The sequence below is a fragment of the Empidonax traillii genome, unplaced genomic scaffold, assembly GCF_003031625.1.
Source record: "Empidonax traillii isolate 1590-97213 ecotype Southwest subspecies unplaced genomic scaffold, ASM303162v1 scaffold331:size1191723, whole genome shotgun sequence".
Lineage (NCBI taxonomy): Eukaryota > Metazoa > Chordata > Aves > Passeriformes > Tyrannidae > Empidonax > Empidonax traillii.
In genome coordinates, this window is record NW_020955524.1 from 860556 (window position 1) to 882060 (window position 21505).

Below are 21505 nucleotides of genomic sequence, written 5' to 3' on the forward strand. Positions count from 1 at the left end.
AAATTCCGCAATTTGTTTTTTTGCTTTACCTTTACCTAATCTATCTTGCCAGCGAAAACTGCACCAGAACTGCCAGTTTCCTTTTCCATGTACAGCTGGCAGTTGCCATCACATACTCAAGTTACAGATGGGTGTGCAGTCATTATAATATCAACACTACTTCAAAACCAGTTTCCCAACAGTGGGCTGTTAAAAGGCAAGTTTCCATACAGTAGTATAAAGAGTTAAAAAGTATTATTTAAAGCCACACAACCTCCTCAGTTCCATCACCCATAGGGATACTTTGGACATAAAGAATTTACACATTTGTTGAATTGCATTTAGTCAGCTGCTGCCATGGTGACTACTTTTACAGTATTTTTATAATAATCGTTGTACTGTCAAAAACTTCAGATACTTTGACTGATTCTAAGCAATTCTGAGGATGTGAGTCACCTTTGAAATTTGCACACTGGGAAACAGAGGAACAGACTCATCAGCAAGCACAGAATTTCTGAGGAACACCTTAGAGTATCTGACAGAATGGGGTGGTAACATGACCTCTGGAAGAGGCAGCTCCTTTAAACATCAGGGTTAACTCACATAATTTTTAGGCTTAAAAAAGAAAACCAAATATTTTAAAGAGGTATAAAACTATCGAAACAACAAAATGTAAAACAAGGGCAGAAGGGCAGAACTGGACATGCCAGGGGGTAGAGGGGAAAAAACGCAGCCAGAAGATAGGGAGATAGTACCAAGAACGCACTGGAAATCAAAACAAACCTCCTGGAACATTCTGGATGACTACAGAGAGAAAGAGGAAAAGCAGGGAAGGCAGGAACCAAAAGAGACCAGGAAGAGGATACTGCATACAGTGCCAAGCAAATATCCCACCCACCTCCTCATGGGAAGGGGAAATGAAAAAATGTGCCTTGTTCTCCTTTAAGTTTCCTCCACGCAAATTTTACATTAATGACATTTTGATGCCATAGGTTTCATTAAAAAAAAAAAAAAAGTCAAAAGGTACTTCCTTTAAATAGCACTGTTGAGCTGTAGCTGTTAACCAGAGCATGATGGCAACTCAGTTCCCCTCTGAACAGGCTCAGCAATGCACAATCTGAACACATATTCAGTGTGCTGCTACTCCTCAATGTATTCTTATGCCAACTCACCCAATTTCATTCCTAATCTCAAAGAGAAGTTTATAGTGAACAACTGTATAAAAAACAGAATCTAGACAAATTTATACAAGGACAGCTTCATTGCATGTCATAGTTTTCCCCAACGAATTGTTGCAGGGAAAACTTGCTTTTCCTGAGGAATTAGGAGCGCAGAAGGATACAAAACTGCTCCATGAGAAAAACAGTAATTCAAACAATTTATTGTAACACAAATAGAGTTACCACTATAAACTAGGCCCAGCAACCATAACCACCAAGCATACAACACAATCCCTACAACCAAAGTCAAAGTATTCCAGCAGCTGCTCCCACCAAATGACAAGTGCAAATCTGCAAACCAGAAACCAGCCAGCTACAGAACATCCACGCTGCTCTATACTGCCCCATCATTAAAAAAAAAGTCTAGAGCATTTAAGAAATGTCTTCTGTGTCTTAAGCAGATAGCCAAACGGGGGAAAAAAAAAAAAAAACAACTATTTGCTCATTTAACTAAATTCTTAGGAAGTAATTCAAGAAGTAAAATAAGGTCACTTAATTCAACCAAAAGCTATGGTTAAGTCATGTGTGTTAATCACTTAATAAAACAAGTCAGACAGTCAATAGTAAAAAAAAATTTTTTGAAGACTAATACACTTTTCATTCAGAACTAAATGAGTACCTACTTAATATGCTTCCTTACAGTCACAGTATAAATACCTTCTTTCTTTACACACAGGTTCCACAAAACACAGCCTTGAGAAAGTCAGTGCTGCCTTTTCTTGTTTCAGGTGGTTCACTATATTGAGCTACCTAGCAAGAAAAGCAGCAGGAGAGGTACATGGTCTCTTGATTCTTACATTGCTGAACTCAAGACACAGTACTGCACTGCTCTTTACCCTGCAAGCTCTCCTTCTTCACAAAAAACTTTTTATTGTGCTTTAACAGAAGGTCAATGGCTATCACTTCTCTACTCTAGCACAATGGTGAATTGAAACAAGAACCCATAGCTGTTTGGACCGACAAAGCAACCAGTATGTCTAAGCCAATAAAGGGATTTGTTCATTAAAGCTACTAATAAAGCAACCTTTTGTTAGTCTATGAAACATCAGAAACCTCATAGAATGCATTTAACTATGGTTTCTTAAAAATCACCAACTCAAAAGTTCTAAAATCTGTTAACTTCTCCACTTCCTTAAACTGATAATAAAAAGCCCTTAGCATTGACTTTTTAAAACACAGCAAGTACAGTGCAAACTTTCATGCCTATTCATCAAGACAAAAGTTTAGGGCTCTTGGTGAAGGGATCTCCCCTTGACAAAAGTTCAAATTTATCTTATTAATGACTTATGCAAAGCTTCCTGTGCAACACTGACAACCTATAATAATGAGATCAGCACAATCTTGTACATCAGCAACAAAAATCACTCAATGGATGCACTCAGTTTGGACCCAAAGATTCATTCAGATTTGACAAAAGAAATGAGAAGAGGTGTAGTGAGAAAGACCAAGATGCTGTAAGCACTCATGTCCATTGCTTTCAATTAAACAGAACCTGATTCCCAGTGCTCAGTGTCGCTGTGTAGGGGGGTGCTGTAACTATTCTCAGTAACCAGCTTCAACATGACTATGGCCACAAACTTCCTCCAAGCAACATCAGTATTTCTGCCTTAATAATTTTAGCCACACAGTATGAGTAATCCTTGAAAGAATTAAAATTAAGTCACCTCCCTTACTCACCTTTTCTAGACTTGCTTTGGTAACAGGTCAGCTTCATTATTCTCTGATTGGAGACTGGGCCACCAAAAAAGGAAAAAAAAAAAAAAAGCCAGGCAGATACTTCCTCTAAACCACTGTATTTGTGAAAGACGATTTTACCAGCAGCAACATACAAGTATTGAAGCTGCATAATATGTTGACACAGACAATAAATAAAAACACTATCTGAGGCGAAAAAGTGTATGGAGTCTATTACTCATATTTAACAATGAAATACCTCTTGTCCTAGTGGCAAACCAATGTAGAAGCCATCTGAAATCATTCTGCTGCTGTCAGTTCTCGTATGCTTCTTTTTCTTTTTTATATGCACAATGACCCAAGCAAAAATAAATAAGCAAGGCTACTGCAACTTCTTCGGGACAAGATTCCCATTTGTTACACTGGAGGTAGCATTTGAATTCTCAGTTAAAGTTCTTGTAATAGAACGAATGGTAAAATATTTGTCCCCAGTCAGACATTTACAATCAGCTAACGTTCTGTCCTTTGCTGTTCTGAAAAATAATCTGTATTTCTAAAATAAACAAGTTTGCTATTTAGGATAGTGATAGCATAACTCCCTCTACACTGTGACTCTCACTATCAAGCCATGAGATTATATCCTCCTTCTGGAATTAAGTGCTTATTCTAACAATAACACTTTCAATACCATGTGAAACTATTCAACTAAACTGTTGTCAAGCAGCCTGATAAGGCACAAAAAAAAAAACAACTGATAGCTGAAATGAGTCTTACAACAAGTTTTGCAGACTTCCCAGCTACTGCCAAACAAATAGTTAATCAACGAGTAGTCAAGAGGCAAACAAACTACCATTAAACTTCACAGCAAAGCCAGGCAGGTAATCTTACTGAATTGTAAAGTTTTTACCATCTTCTAAGGTTTTCACCTAAAGTTTTTCTTGGACTTTGGAGTCTTTTGCCTACTATTGCACGACTGACACATGCAGGCAAAGAAAACAGCAGTACAATAACTAATGCAAAGACACTAATCCTAAAAAGAGTTACACAATGCTTTTCCTACATCCTCCTTCAGAGAGAATATACATTACTTCCAAACAGCAAACTGAAATAAGGGTAAACATAATGCTTTCCTAATTAAGTTCTGATGTCACACTTTGCTAATTTTCCCTGCTGATACCTGACCAGGTCTTTCAACAATCTGACAGTCAAATATTCATTTAGGCTTAAGAAGAGTCATACAAGAATAAGGCCTCCATAACACAATACACTGCCTGATACTGGTGATCAACTGCACTTTTCAGTTTGTTTACCTTCCAAAATTAATCCTCTGCTTCAGTTCAATTCTACTACTCTCAGAGTACAAAGTCAATGGTATTTATGTTCCTAAATGACTTAAGCGTACTTGAAAAATCCTGCTCTTTAGAGATTAACTTCTTGCTCTTCAAAGTAAATAAATAAAGGCTTAGACTAATGAAAAGTTCGTGGTACTTCTTAGATTGTATTATCAATGGAAAACTGACAATAAGTTCTTTTCTGAGGCAATAAAAGCACATCACTAAAAAGTTTGACGAATTTACACACGTGGCTACCAATGCAGCAAACATTATGCAGACATTTTGTTTTTTACAGGTATTCTTATGACCAAATCTAAGTGTGTTACTCCAGCAACAGCAGGATCAGAACTGGATTTCATTTATCTTCAGCTGTACTCCACAATAACTAATATAATGTTGCCACTAGTGGCAACAGAAAATTAAACACTGAGTTAAAACACATTACAAGTATCTTTGGAATTTTCCTCCATGATAGCAATCAATTTGACACTAAAATCTTTAAAAAATTTTTAAAGCCTATGATTATTATTTAAATAATAACTTAAATTATTTAAATAACTAGTATTTTAAACAAACACTCCGTTATGTGCCTTTAACACCTTACTAAGACCTCAAGATGTAGCTTGCAGAATCTATTTCTTATGCATTTTTATAAGTGTATAAGAAATAGATGCTATAATCTACTCTTACAGATTCATATCCCTATACAGAATCTATTATTATAGATCTTCTGCAAATCACCCAGGTAAATAAAGGCTTTAGAGGCATACATAAAACAAATAAGAACTAAATTTATGTTTCTTCTCAAAAGTACTCACATAGGACGATAATTAAAAAATGGAAGTTGACCATGCACTATTAACACAGCAGATGAAAAGACATCTTCAATTACAAGAGCTGAACTTTTGTTTGCTCTGCCTGGTTGCAACAGTTGTAATGCTAACATAGGAAACTTGCTATTTATCATTTCAGATAGATCCTCGTGTTTCTTTATTATTTCTTCATGATCCATATCATCAACAGACTGAAACTTCAGAGTTGCTAAGCTGATGTTCTAACCACATTAAAAGATGACCACGGGAACAACTATACAGGAATTGCCATTTCCTGGGGACACAAATGAGATCATCCTTACTTTAGTACCCATCATTTCCACAGGGTCAAGCAGTTCTTCAGCAAACATCCCCCCCTGCAGCCTGAACTTGAGTTGCATTTGCCATTCCAAGGGTTGACTTCATCCTGAAACACAAGTAAGCACTGATGCCCAAATGGCATCTCTGTATTTCTACAAGAAAAAAGGCATAGTGAAGAAGTATCTGTTGTTTTACAGATGCATGCTGTTTCAGCAAAAACTACTTAAATATAGAAGAACTGGGACTTGAAAAATGGTCTCTTGTGGAACAAAGAGCCTCATTTCAAGGGACTATATGCCAGAGGCAAGTGACATGAAAAGCAAAGCATAGTAGCTGACTGTTCACTGCCCCTTGCAACACAAACACCAGGCAGCAGCTAGTGAAGCTAGCTGGAGTCACCTTCAAAACATGAGTGACTCTTCAGGCAATGTCTAGCAGACCTCTGGAATTTGTTGCAAAAGGACGCAATGGAGATGAAAATTTTACAAGGGTTCGAGAAGAAATTGTACAAGTTCTCAGAAGAGAAATAATTCAAGAGCTTCCGAATAAACAGAAACAATCTCTGGCTCAGAGATTCCATAAGATGAAAGTAGGTAGAGAGCAAGCATGAAACAAAAAGCATCTAACACTTATCTTGTTTTCAAAGTTCTCCATGCAAATGTGTTCACTGACGTTTTTCAGATGGGTCATGTGAAGAATTAGCGAATTTCTGAGTTCCTGGACACAATTTTCTCTTTTAAGCTATGAGACATGGGATACTAAGCTAGAAAGAACACATGCTAATGTGATCCAGTGAGTAAATTGTTCTGACTTAAAACTATTTAATAGCACAATTTGAAACAAAACACAGCAACTAAAATATATAAAAAGTATTTGAGTGTTTGGATACCTCTCCCAAAACTGTCAGCTTGATATACTACATTACACTATGATGTTTTAATGAATTTGACCTTTCATTCAAATTATTAGTTACAAGATTATATCTCTACTGGAATAACATTATTGGTTATTCTCCACTAAAATGTGTACAGCAGTTTCATGGCTTTGCCTCCTAGACACTATGTCTGCACAAGCTCTTACTGGGCAACAGAATGGTCTACTACCAGAGTTCCAGCTGTCATTTTTCTCCTCAGAAAACTTAAATTACTGACCCTGGATTTTGTTTGTAGGTTGTTTTCCTTTCTGAAAACAGATTTAAAAAAAAAAAAAAAAATCACCTGTGGAAGAACATGTCACAGACATCAGCCTGTTCACTAATTAAGGAGACATCTATATGCTTGTTTGTTCCCTTTCCAAAGCACATCTCACAGTGTTTCTACCATTTGAATTCAAGATCCCCAAGATCTTACATTACATTACAAGTGTAAGAAAGACTACCTGAGCACAAAAGTTCCTTCGCTGCCATCACTCCATTACACAATTTGGAGGAGTGGAAGAGACATAACAAACCTAAATCGTTAACAACTCAGTTGGAAAAAATATGGTGCTTTTTCATTTTCTCATTTTATTAGCAGAAATCAGACTTGAGTGATTCCATAGCAGCAAGAGAAAAAATTATTTAAAAATAATAAAAAATATTAACCTCCTACTAAAAACTCCTAGTATTAGAATGTGAGAAAACACAGTACTTACCTATATCTGAAAGAGCCAGTGAATATGATCTAGCATGTTACAAACAAATAAGCCTTTCATGCATCAGCAAGCTAGCTGAAACAAATGTTTAAAGAATACTATTGTAAAACATATGCAGGTGGATATCAGAGAACATAAACAGCACGGTTTCTGCAAAGGAAACTATGCTTTTTTAGGCTAGTAGAATTGTATAACAACAACAGTGAACTAAGGAGAAATTGCTGAAAAAATGACTTTCAAAAAGCCTCTCCCAAAGTCTCAAAAGGCCATTAAGTAAAATTAATATTGGTGCTCAGAGAAAACATTATTTGGGTTTACATGCCAGCAACAAAACATCAAAAGAAAAAGCATTAAGTGGTCTATTAATGCGCAGAAGAGTTAACAGCAGAAGGCCACAGTTCTGCACTAGAACTACATCACATATTCCCCAATGGTCCAAAAAGCAGAAAGTGGCAAAACTCACTCACCTGAAAACTATTAAGGTTAAAAGAAGAGAAGGAACCTTAAGAATTTCATGTAGTCTAACCAGGTAAAATGAGAAATACATGACAGACAAAAAGAACAATCAACAATGTATTACATGTCACGGGGAATATTTTACTCACCAACTTCATGGATTTTAACAACAAATTCAGAAAGAGACTTGCTCATTCTGGATAGTCCATAGAAGAATAATATTGAGGGAAAAAAACTGTTAGGATGTATACTGAATGTTTTGGAGAATATTACAATTGGTACATTAAAAACTGAACAGCATTTTAAATAGGCACTTTGTAAATATATAGCACTCCTAAGCAGGCACATAGTAAAAAAAATGCTTTAAAATACTAATTAAACTAAAACAGTTCCAAAAAAGGTGGAATTTGATAACAGACATCTTAAAAGAGATGCCAAAAAGCATCAGAAGGATCAGGTATGTTAACTGCAACAGATATGCAGAGTAATACAAAGGAAAAGGTAAAAGAAAAAAATAAACACTAAGAACTTTAAATTCAACTGGAGCTTTATAACAATAAGAATATATTCAACTAAATTATGGTGTTAAAACATCACAAATAACGTAAGACATTACTATGAAATTCATAAGTATACACAACAATACATTTCCATGCAACAATTGCTCAGATCCTCAAACTTTGTTTAAAAAAAAAAAAAAAGAAAAAACACACAAACTACAAACCTCACATACTTTTTAAAAGGATTATATGTTTTATTAAACAACATCATAGGCTATAACAAAAATTAAGTCTGAACTTCAATAACTGTGAATTACTTGAAGCTTTATATGTGGAACTTTTCAGTGTCACAAAGCATTTTTCCAAAAAAGTGATTCTGAAAATAAAACCAGAAAGATACATGTACCCTAGAGTAAAATCCTACTTCTTTTCTGGAGATGGCAACTAATAAGCAGAGAGAATAGAACAAGGGTTAATTTAAACTCAGCTCTACAATCTATAGTATTCTTGAATATGATTTTTTTCCATGCTTCAGCAGCAGCCAGCAAACATACACATAGCTCTGCAACCATCACAGCATATGCTGCCTTTAGCCCAGCTAGAAAACTATAACAAGCGTGGTAGGTTATATGGGGAGTAGTGTAATAGTCAGGCTGCAGGATTCAAATACATTGTGATAACAGGGGTCACAAGAGATAACAGGACAGTAACAAGGACTCTGTTACCGCAGTGGTGGGATACAGAAGCTGAAAGAAGCTACAAATCCACAGGAAACTAGGTTTTGTTAGCTCTGCTGCTCACAGAACAATTTGTTTCCCTTGTGTTTTACAGATTTGAATACTAATATTTCTGCACTCTGCAGCTTTGATCACTGTGTTAAATGTAGCTCTACTGAATAAAAGGATTAGTTTGTCCAGATTGGCACACTTATGACTGTGATATGAAGAGAACTCCAGGGAAAAACCTTTGAAGATCAAGTGCATGCTCAAATTTAAGGCTGAACTAGCAGTAGTAGCTGAAGGTGTTTTATGTCATGCATATGGTTTAGAGTATAATACATACGACAATACTTCTGCCGTTTGCTATAAGGATTATAGACATTTTTAGCTTACTTAAATTTATCTTGCTGTTAAGAGGGGCAATACCACTCTCCCCTTACTGAAAAGGCTACCAAGTCAGGCAGCAGTAATACTCATGTTGGTTCACAACCAGCTGGATTTGAGAAGTGGAGAGCACAATCACAAAAGACAAGTGGCAGGGGGACCAAGATCAGCCCTTTTGGTTATAGCACATACCCCACGCTGGCTTCAGCAGATCATTGAACCACAACCATGAGGTTTCAGGGCACAGTTAAGCTGATCTAATGGCCAGCCAATGCCCAAAGGATTTACTGCCAGCTGTGCATCCCCTGTGCCAGCTCTAACACACATCCCGTGTCACACTGAGCCAACTCAATTTGATTGTTAGTTCCCTTCTCCCTAAATTCAGGGAACTAAAATGGTAAAAAAACAACAGCACAAAATTAATTGCCAAAAAGCCAGATTAAACCAATAGCTAGTGCAGGGAGACGTCAGGGTAGGAGAAGATGTTTGGAATCATTCCTTTCATCAACTAAGCAGGTCAAATACAATATGAAATGACAACCCCATAAAGGACAACAGAATATAACATCTCATGCACCCTCAACCTTGACAAGGTTTGAAACTATTTTATGAAGGAAGGGTAAACTGTTTCAATGATAAGTTTCTCCTTTTTTAATCTTTGCTAGGTCATGCCTAACCTATGCAACCGATTCTGTTCCTACCACACTGCAGTGTAAACAAACAATAGGAATGAGAAGGACCAAAAAGTTAACATTTCTTTTGTGCCACTAAACAAGCTTTTGTTTTTCCAGTTATTCCCAGCACCCTTTTGAAAGGTTCCCACAGCCCGTGTAAACAACCACAAGCTGAGCGGGATGACTGTACATACCTCCTACATAGGCAGGCAGCAACCACAGCACGCAGCTCCCCTAACCAGACAGTCACACATCCACCCCATGACAGAGGGCACCACCCACCTCTACCCCTCAAACAAAAACCCTGCCTGAGCTCCTGAGTCACACTGTTATCTAGTGCTCCCACCAGGCACAGCCAAGTGTCAGTAATGGCTGAGCTGAAGTGTGACCCTCAGTTATTTCAGTATCAGCCCACTTCTCTTCTGTGGCATATCAGGAATTACTTGATTTCAAAATAGTCAAGCATAACAGCATTCAAAGCACAAATAACAACAAAACAATTTGCAAGATTTGCCATGGCAATAAGCTACAAAGCTGGGAATACAGCACAAAAACTGAAATCATAGAATGGTTTCGGTTAGATGGGACCTTAAAGGTCATATAATTCCAACCCCTATGCCATGGGCAGGGACACCTTCTATACCAGGCTGTTCAAAGCCCCATTCAACCTGACCTTGAAGATGAGATGAAAAAAACAGTTATGTCCGGAAACAAATCAAATGTAAGAGTGAATGTCAAAGTTGTTTAGCTACAGTAAGATGTGTCTAAGAACCACTCTAGTTTTAGTGCACTCCAGATATATAAAAGTTTCAAAGTTAAGTTAAACATCTGGACAACACAAGAAACTGCCATTATGGAGATAACCATGGTTGTTAACAGAAATACTTCTGTATTACAAATTTGAAAAATGTGAAGTTCAGCCACTTGTGTATTAGAGCCTACCTAAGATATTCTTAGTAGAACTTATTTCACACTTATTACTCCCCTGAAGACACATAATGTCAAAACATAGTTAGAATTACTAGCATGTTTTTCAAGGGGCTACCAAAGCCTGCATGCCACTCTTGACATGTTTCACGAACATGAAGTGGCCATTCAGGACCGTGGATTGCACAGCTCGTAGCACGGAGCAAATGCAGAGCAACACAAAGTCCAGCAAGCTGAGAGTCAGGCAGGGACTAAGTCTAGCTCTTACCTGGACCACAGACAGCACAGTCCAAACCCACCTGCTACCACAGATAGTGCAATTAACACACCATGAAAGCAGAGGAGTAAAACTGCCCCCTTCTATCAGAGGCTTGTCATAAGAGTGCACATCTGCCCCATCTTGGCTACACAAAGAAGTTTAAACATGGACTAAGTGGGGGAAGCATAGCAGGTTGAATAAGTCTCACTCCCCCTTAACCCTTGCAACAAGAAGTAAATTAGGAGAAAAGTAATTCCCAAACACAGTGCCCCAAACAAACATTATTTAAAATTCATTCTTGCTGAAATATCAAATAGGGTCTGCTATCTAGTCATGTGGAAAAAGTGTCAAAAGTTTCCTGGCCAAAAAACAAACAAACAAACAAACAACAAAACCACAAAAACATAGCACCTTTGCCATAGAGTGATTTAAAGGATGTTGAAGATGCCCTCAGGATCTGTAGGAACTGTCACTATCACACTCTGCAGTAAAGAAAAAAATGTTACCTGTCATTGCAGTGATCCACCCACTCACAGAAATGCCACAGAATTGAAGACATACTCATCAGCTCTGGCAATAGCAGACGAAACTGCCACAGCGGAATTCAGAAACAAATGTTACAAATAACTTATACGAGGGTATCTCCACGATCACAGTTTTAGGGCCCTTTTCTACTATGCTAGAAGATCTCTCCCTTTGAGCACCACTGCATGAATTAAAATAAAACTATGAAATACAAATAGCCAGAGAAGTAAGCACTCCTGGCAAACTGCAGGTTTACCAACCACCTGGCCGAGCTCAGGGCCACAAGAGACACAGCTTAGCAAATACACAGCACTTGGTGAAGCAAAGGTGAAGACATCCTGTCTTCATCAGAGATTCAACACCATGCCAAGCTACACAGCGCCACACTTGCCACAAAGGATGAGTAACATTCTTCAGAGAGGCTCCACAGCTGTAAACTTTGGTTATCCTTATGAAGCGGTTGTGGCCCTAAACACTAAAGAAGATACTTTTATAAAACCAGCCTTATTAGGCAATGGAGAAGTCCAAAAAAAAAAAGCATGTACTGTTGTCAGGTCCAGTAAAGAAATGCTAGATTTTGCAGCTACTGCAATAGCTAGTGAGCAACTTCTCAAGCACGAAGTACGCTACAAGGCTGAAAAGGCTTGCACTTGCCAGGGAACACACTGAGCAGCTTACCCTCCTAAAAAGGGAAGTTGGGGAAAAGCTTGAAACCTTTTCTTCCCCATTGGCTTATGGCATTTTGGGCTTGTCAGTCATTTAGTAAGACAACCAGATTGTCCTGAAGTAGCCTGTTCAGTTCCAAAAACACTATTTTCATTCCTGGAGATATATACGGACGCACATTCTATCCTACAAAGCATATCACATATTTTACATAAAGGTAGTAATAGCCTTTCACACGCAGTTTTGAAATACAGCAAACTAACTCCCTAAGAGCATAGGCAGATCCTGCATGCTACAGCAGATCTAAACAGAAAGTTTCAACTTTAGGAAAACATGATAGACTTTATCCTGAAAAACACGTGTTCCAAAAGTATTCACAAGCATCTATGAGAACACAGAGCCAATGCGTGCAGTAAGGACATTATGCCAGTCCAAGAGGGCAGAGTTAAAGCACATACTGTCAACAACACACACCCAGGGTTTGCAGTTCCTGTCCTTTTGAAATTCAAAGCAATTGCCACAGCCTACAAGAACACAAAGCCACAGCTGAGTAACCCTGACTGCATGACCAAATTCAGGAGTACTTCGATCCATCAAAAGAATCGACCAGAACTTCATGTGCAATCAGCTCTCCACCACCACCACCCTTAAGCTCTTTGATAAGCCTAGTAAGGAAACACAGAAGGGAACAAGTCATCTGGTTACCTGTACAACATAAAGGTTTCCTCCCACCTTCCTACCCATCCAGAGCAACACTTCTAAGGAAGAAACTCTGAAGAGGGTGAACAAGTTCTGACACCGGACCAAAAGGTTGAGGAACCAGGGAAGGGAACACAGGTAAGAGCACAATGATTATCCCAGAATCATTTCAGGTTTTTAATTTTCAAAGAGAGACACATGTGCAAAGAGGGAGAACAGGAAAGAATGAATCCATTGCTACAATCTGGGATATTGCAGTGACAAGACTCATTGATTCAGGTTTATGAAGAGTATAGTGAAAATTATTGCAACCCTTCTCTAATGTCCCACTCTCCACAGGTCCAGCTCCACAAGGCTAGGTCTCACCACAGCACATGCACACCTCTCAGCTCCACCTTAGGGTAGCTCTCCTGCCTTGGTCAGGAGGGAGATCTTATGCTTAGAAAGTCTTCAGCAGACTTCAGAAACACAGATCAACCAACTTCAAGAAACACTTTTCTTTCCCTTCAACAACCCAAGGACCCCTGTACACATGACATCTAAGGCACATCAAAATGTTAATCAGTATCATAACAAGGTATTTGGGTTACAAACTCCAAACGGCACTCTTAACCTTTTCTAAGATTCTTAAAAGGAAATCATATCAGTACAACTCTAAATTACAACCAAAACTGAAAATAGCACATTTAATTGAAACATCCCATGCTTCTCCATTTTATGGCCCTATTTGTGGTTGCTCAGAAAACAAGACAAATTCTACTAGTTCATCGTGCAGCAGCCACCACTGATCATGATGGAGGGATTTACGATGGGGAAAAAAAAGCATGCTACCTGTGAGCATGCACCTGCTGAAACCATCACAACAGAACTGTTGCCAGTAAAACAGAACACACCAAAACTCCTCATTCTCCAGCACAAAGCCAAGCCAACTGTCTCGGCTCAAGATGCAGGCAAAGCTTATCTGAACTAAGCAAGCTAGTTTTGGACAATATATCCACACCTCCTCTTACCAACAAGCTGTGGGTGTTGTATTCTTTAGTTGACGGCAATATCTTCAATTGCCCCAGCAAATGGGAAGAGACACCTGGTGGTATGTTAAGACATGGTAATTTAGAAGAAGTGCATTGTTTCACTATTGAAAAAATAACTGCAGTTGTTTCAGAGAATACTGAGAAAACAAAATATTGGAGAGCTGAGTAACACAGATCTGTCTATTTTGCAAAGATAAGCAGTCTTGAAGAGATGAACACATATTTTCTGTTATGGTGAGCATGAACAAGACTGAATGCAGTAGTTTCTTTTTACTCTGACATTCCTTACTTTTGAATTACTTGACCTCACAAACTAAATTATATTACACACATGCATTTTGTCTCCAAATTTAAGTTCTTTTCATGAAGCTCTGAAATCTGCTATTTCAAAGTAAATATAGGAGCAGGGAAACAAAACAAAACCTCACACATGGAGGGTTTAGGCTTCTTTAATAATAAATTTTGGGAATATGGGATGCAAAAGGAAGTGCTTACAGACCTAAACTATGTCCATGGTACTGACAAAAAAACCCCATCAAGGATCTACTAGAAAACACTCAACAGCAACGTATGCGTTGATACAGGACGAACACTGGAGTAGCTGATCATAACCACTGTGGGAAAGAACTAGGTAGGACTCACAACATCACAACAGATTAATTGCTCCCATTCCCTCTTCCTGCCCAAGAAATGTCCCTTCACAAGTGAGCTGCAATGACTCTCACATTCATTACAACCAAAAAAGGCCTTGCATATGCAAAGTTTTCAAAAAAGGAAAGCAAATGTGTACTTTAAGAAAGAGCTTAATAGAGTCATTATGTTTATTTATTGATTCTGGTTGATTAAAGAAGGGAAATAAAAATTATTATTATTTCACCATTAATCTATATACAGTGAAAGATGGACAACCAGCACCTTTCTTTTTCTATTGGACACAGAACTGCAAGAGGTGAGGAGTAGACAGGGATCAAGTATTCTTCCTCTCTCCTCACACAGGAATTAGAAGGCACCCAAGAAAACTGACAACTCATACATTCAAAACAAGTCACTAAGCAGTGAATTGCCCACTCTTCCCTCAAAGCCACCAAACACGTTCACCCAAGAGGAAGCCACTAAGGGTTGCCAAACGCACAGAAATGACACAGCCCTAAAGTATACACTGATAGCAACCGGAAGGGTGTACTGGGACAGGGACTTGTAAGCAACTAGTGCTGCCTACAGTCTTTCACAGACATCCACTGCTGAACACTGAGAGGCACAGGATACTGGGCTAAACTGGACCTGCTTGATTTAGCCAGAAGAGCCTGTGTAATAACCAGCAGCTGTACCACCACAAAGCAAGTCCGAGAAGTTTGTTGACAGTAAGTTAAAACCATGTAAGTGTGGAAGTTAACTCTTCATCAGACAATTACTTAAAATCTTTGTTGTTACCTTTGCTGTCATAAGAGACTATTTCAGACTACCCTAAAGCCTGATAAACAGATTTTGTCTATCCTGCGAATACAAGAGAGACAAGAGGGCATGGGCTTAAGCTCTGCCAGGGGAAGTTTAGGTTGGATATTAGAAAGAAGTTCTTTACAGAGAGAATGATCAGGCATTGGAATGGGCTGCCCAGAGAGGCGGTGGATTCACCATCCCTGGAGGTTTTTAAGATGAGGCTGGATGGGACACTGAGTGCCATGATCTGGTAATCACAGTGGGGCTGCATCAAGGGTTGGACTTGATGATCTCAGAGGTCTCTTCCAACTCACTTAATTCTATGATTCTATAGTACATAGAGCATTTCAGTATGGAACCATTCATCAGTTTCCACAGATTCACTCAAGTACAATATTTTGTCATGGAAGGGCATTTTCAAGAGCAATTACATGTAATCCTCATCGTCTCCTCCCAGAATTGCCTGATATACACAGTCCACATATGAGAAGGCTGAAGCTGCTCTGCAGATAGGGTCTTTATGTCACTTTTATTTCAAACATAATGTACATAAAGTCAGTTAACAAGCATATGCTCTTCAGAAAAAGATCCAAAAGATTAAACATGTTCATTAAATAAAACCTGAATTTAAAGAGTGCTGACCAAAAGATACCAAACTTAGTTTACTTTAAAGAGACAGAGAAGTAGCATTCCTCTCAGTTTAATAACACTGCCTGGTATAAATAATCACACACCATTCGTTTTTTTTTTACTGATTCAGAGACAACAAATTCCATTGAATTAACAAAACTTTTGCAAAGTACCACATGCGTATGTAATGAAGGGAAGTAAAGTTAATTTGTCAGTCTAAGAGTCTAAAGATACAAAGGATTTCTATCCCTAAACCCAAAAGCTACTTACTATGAAAACTTTTCTAACAGTTAACACAAATGAAAAATCATACACTTTCTGATAAACATTTACATCTCCAAACAAACACCGCTGTTCTAGTAAATTATTCAGCTTGAACAAAGGAACTACATTGATTAGGTCTAAGCTGCAGTGAAGAGGAAAAAACTTAAACCTTGACAAGAATAATTTTAAAAATATGAAGTGATGTATCTTCTGAGATATTTATGAACCAGGAACATGAACAAGAATGCATAATTGCCATCAAGAGTCAGAACCACACTGCCATTAACAACAAAATGGGAAAGGGCAGATTTAAGTTTGGGACCAGGAAGTAACAGAAAAGCAAGTGTTATCACCACATGAAAAAAGGACATAGCGCTTTTAGCTCCTGTAGTTATTTAATACAGCACAGAATTGACCATCTCCTTAACTGAAGAGAATGCAACTTCCTTCCCTGACCTCTTAGTTCTGGGATCAAGAGAAGCTAAGAGTCTGAGAACTGAATGGAGAGTTCAACTTCTTTTAACCCACTTTTTAAACAGCAGCAATGATAGGGAGCTTAAGATAGGGAGATATTTAGGATTTAAAAAATTAATCTTCTTACCCATCAGCATACTTGGTCTCAAAAAGAAACTGTGCATCATCAGGTGCTCTGCCTACCTTTAACTTCCTAATGATGTCTAGGTTTTCCTCTGAGTTATCAGAGGCTGTCTCTTTCTCAGTAGAATAGACAAGCATGCAGCTGGGAAGCACACGAAGTACTCTCAAATCTGTAGCACAAACTGAAGCACAGAGCAAGCACCCATTGCTGGAATTCTGTAGTATGGCCTTCTGTTCACATACATCTATTTTAGAGCTCCTGCAATATATGTTTCTGATACATTCTATTTTCTTCTGCTTTCAACTGCATCTGGTAAAGAACACCCAGGAGAGCAGGCCCCTAGCAACCGACCTGGAGGATGTTTACAAGCTGTATGCTCTTCTTTTAATGAGGAAGTAGACGAATCCTACAACCTTGCCCTTCAAAATCTTTCTAGGTTCCTTCCAGCAAGATGTAGAGAAGACTCGTGCAGCCAACAGTTTTCACACAGAGTTACGATTTCTGGATCTCTATTTGAACAATATCTCATCAAATAAACGACATTCAACCTACTCTCTTCACTTGTTAGTACATCCTCTTCATAAGTAACAAATTGCTGTATAAATTTTAACACCTGAATAGTACAATTTAACACTGACAGACATAAATGTTTCTTCCCCGACTAACTACTGCAGTGTTTTCTTCAGTCAAGAGCAAGTTAAGATACTCTACTGAAACTTGCTAAGTTTTGATATAGTTTTTGCTCAGAGGGAAATTGGGCAAGCGGCAGAAATGCTAAAAAGCAAAGCATAACAAAACCCAAGCAAAGCAAGTCCCATTCCCAAACGAGATCCTTCGTTCTCTAGTCCCAGAGTAAGGTCTGGAGTTAGAGCAAGAGCTTCGTGAAGCAGCAACTTCTCCGATAAACAGGAAGAGCCAGCACTACTTCTGGCTTTTAAAACGCACTAAAAAAAAAAAAACGCTTTACGTGAAAAAGCAACTCCTTAATAACGTTTTTCCGCGACAAGAAGAGCTGCATTTTCCACCCAAGTGTTATGTAAATGAGCGGGCAGGAGGCAGCCGCGGGGTCTGTTAGGAGCCACTCAACCCTTTAGAGATAAAAAAAAGGAAAACGGGGGAGGGGGGGATGTTTGAAACCCTCGGGGCTCACAGCACCGCGGCCGTGCGCTCTGCTCCCAGCCTTGCACAACTTTCCGCCCCGGCAGTTCCGCTCGACTCTCCGGGCGGGGACGGGACGGAGGGGTCCGAGCCCTCCCGTCGCCCGCCGCCTTTGTTCGCGGGGGCCGCCGCTCCCGGCGGGCACAAAGCGGGCGGCAGAACTTGCAGAGGAGAGACCTCGGCAGTCCCCGGGGGCCGCTGCGGAGTCCCACCCCCGCCTCCCCCTCGTCTCCTGGCCGGGCAGGAGCGGCGCGGGGACCGCGGGGCACCAGACCGTGCGCGGCCGGCAACGTGAGCCGCATGGGAAGCGGCGGCGCCGCGCCCCCAGCCCCGGCCCCCCGCCCGCTCCGCCGGCAGCCCTCGGGGCACCCGACCCCTTCCCCAGGCGGCTCCTCCCGCTCGCACTCACTTTTCGGGACGGGCTCCGCTGGGCTCTCCCTCCGATCGCGGCGCGCGCGCCTTCCCGCCGGCGAGGCGATGCCGGCGGCGAGGCGGAGCCCCCCTTCCCCGGCGGGAGGGGGTCCGATGCCCCCCGCCCCGGGGCTGCCGCCGGGGGCCGGGCGACTTCAAGGGGGCAGGCGGGTCCGGCCCCCGCACCCCCCCCGCCCCGGGCGGGCGGGCGGGCTGCGGACGGGTGGCCCTGGGCGACCCCCGCGGCTTGCGGCTGTCCCGGCGGCTCAGGTGCGCCGCCGCGTCCTCTCACATGGAGCCACCGCCTCGCCGCCCCTCGGCGCCCCCCGGGCCGGTCCCCGCGCCGCCGCCGGCCGGGAGGCGAGTGGCTCGGGCCGCGGCCCCCGCCCCGCTCTCCCTCTCATGCACTGCGGGCGCCGCCGGGCCCCGGCTCCAGCGGCGGAGGGGCCGTCAGGGCCCCAGCCGGGCGGCGCGGCGGGGCAGCCGGGCGGCGGGGCTCGGCGCCGCGGCCGCTCCGCTCTGCGGCATGTGGGGGGAGCGGCGGCGCGGGGCGCTGGGCGGCGGGGCAGGGCCGGGCCGGGGGCGCCGGGAGGGGGGGGCTGGGGGGAGCAGCGGCAGCAGCGCCCCGGGATCCGCTCGCTTCCTGCGGCGCCGGGAGGGGGCGGGGAGGGCGGGCGGGAGAAGGAGCGAGCGCGGCGGCGGCGCGGGCGGATGACAGCGGTAACCCGGCAACCGGCCCCGCCTCGCCCCGGTGCCGGCGCGGGCCGATGATGCGGCGGGGCGGGCGGGGCGGAGCCGCGCAGAGCCCATCGCGGCCGCGCGGTTCACTCCGGGACAAGGGGGCGGCCCCGCGCTCCTGCGGCCCGGGGGCACTGCCCCTGCCCGCCACGGGAAAGGATGGGGCCGGAGCGCTCCCCGGTCTCGTCGTTCCGCGCCCGGCGCCCGCTCGTGTGGGAAGGGACTGGCGGCGGGAAGTGCTGGTCACTCTCGGTGCTTCCAGAGCCTGGGGTGCACCTGTGTCCCCGGCAGCACTTCGTCTCTCGGACTCTCCTTCAACGCTGCCGGACTCCTGCTCTCCTAAGGGTAAACCAAGTAGTAATTATAGGAACCTCTAAAAGTATCGCAGAATCAGTTAGGTTGGAAAAGACCTCTGAGATCAAGTCCAACCTATGACCGAACACCACCATGTCAACTAGACCATTGCACTGAGTGCCACGTCCAGTCGTTCCTTAAACACATGCAGGAACCGTGACTCCACTGCCTCTCTGGGCAGCCCAATCCCATGTCTAATCACCCCTTCTGTGAAGAAATTCCTCCTAATGTCTAACCTAAACCTCCCCTGGTGCATTTTAAGACTATGTTATGTTCTCCTGTCCTGTCATTAGTTGCCTGAGAGATGAGACCACTCCCCAGCTGGCTACAACCTCCTTTCACGTGGTTTTAGAGTGATAAGGTCACCCCTTAACCTTTTCTTTTCCAGGCTAAACACCCCCAGCCTCTCCTCATAGGACATGCCCTACAGTTCATTGTGGAATTGTGGCTGTCACAGGAGAGTCCCACCAGGGCTCCTCTGGTACGTGATGCTGAAGATACTGTGCTGTTCAACAAACAACAGGCAAAAATGGAATACTTAATTGCTGAACATTAAGTGTGTGGGATGGCTGCACACATCCTGAGAAAAGCTTAGGCCCAAGGGGAAAAAAAAAAAAAACAAAACACTATTTGACTCTATTGCCATCACAAAATGTGTACATGAGAGCAAAATTAGGATTACTCATGTAACTTAAGTCTGATGTTTCCTTCCTTTTGAGTGCTATCCTTGCCATGTTAGTGTATCCCCCAGGCAGACAGCTGCTCTGCCAAGACCCCACACCATCTCTGGGCCAGAGGCTGTCTGACTGCACTAAAAGCCTTCTGACTGCCCACTAGATTTCTCCTGTATGCTATTCAGTTTTAATTCTGCCTCTTATTCTCCATTATGCTATGCCTGGTGTTTCTTTGTCCTTTCCTGTTACCTTATTTACCTGATTTTTCTTTTCCTATATATTGAAAATAGATGTTTGAGCTCGCCTGAATCTCCAAGCCTCTCCCTTGTTTCCATTGGGACAGCATAGCAGAGGAGCTCTCACTCTTCAGAGCTGTAGGCAGATCCCTTCATCACCAGCTGAAGCTCCACACCTCCATTCCTGCCTAGCTTATGCTTTTTGTCACAAATTGCCACGGGGTGCTTCTGCAGACAGCAGCTTCCTTCACTAGCGAGCTCTTGTTCCCCACAGAACATCACTCACCTTTCCCACAGAATGACAATGGAGGCTTGTAATAAATATATGGGTAAATATGTAATCAGGTAATTAAACTTTTCATTCCTGGAGCAGGCAGGAGTCAAGTCTGCATGAATAATATTTTCATTTTGGCAAGGTATTTTTCCACCCTAAGTTTGCAAAAACACGTGTGCAGTTTTTGCTCTCTACAAAGGAAATAGCAAAGCTAAAACTTCTCTATCTGCAGTATAGGTAGTCCTTTGAGCTAAGAGAACAAAGGTCTCTCCCCTCAGACCCTAATCATGTCAAGGGGTTACTAGTTCTTATTTCTTGGACCTATTGCTTACTCTTTAGGCTTTCCGTTAATTGTGGCGCTCTCTCTCTGCCAGTTGAATAATAGATTTAGAAATAGTTCAAACATATCTGGGACACTAATACTGAGTACATAGGAAAAAGTTGGCTGTCTCATCACCATAGATCACTGACAATGGCAGATGCATCACTCAAGAAACAGAAAATCACTACTCTGCCAGCGCTGATGATAGTGCCGAGACTGGCTGTGGATTTAATGAAAATGTTACAATTTTTTTATGAGTCACAGATTAAAATGGTTCAGTGCCTAGTCTTTAATGGGAATATGGTCATGACTGACTGTACTTCAAACAGTAAGGATAAAAATAGGAATTGTACTGCAAATCAATGCATTGGCAGAACTAATCACACTGTCATATGCCAGACTTGAATGTCACCACAGAGACAGTTTCAATAAAACTTATTTTAAAAATAAAACACAGAACAGTTTTATTTAAACAGTATTGTTTTCAATATACAATCCGATAAGAATGCTAAAATCCTTGCCAGAGGTTATTACTGTGCATGAAATAGTGATAGAGCTAGAGAAACACTGGTTTGCACTCTGCCTGGAGGCTGACGG

General features: G+C 41.7%; 1 protein-coding gene across 1 annotated transcript in view; it reads right to left on the minus strand.

Annotated features, from left to right (window-relative positions):
• Positions 1-18415, minus strand: part of FBXW7 (F-box and WD repeat domain containing 7) — a 181866-nt gene extending 163451 nt beyond the window's left edge. Inside the window, exon 1 of the mRNA XM_027891812.1 lies at positions 18309-18415. The gene's annotated coding sequence lies outside the window, so the exon portion shown is untranslated. The remainder of the gene's footprint in view (positions 1-18308) is intronic.
• Between the last annotated feature and the right edge of the window lie 3090 nt (positions 18416-21505).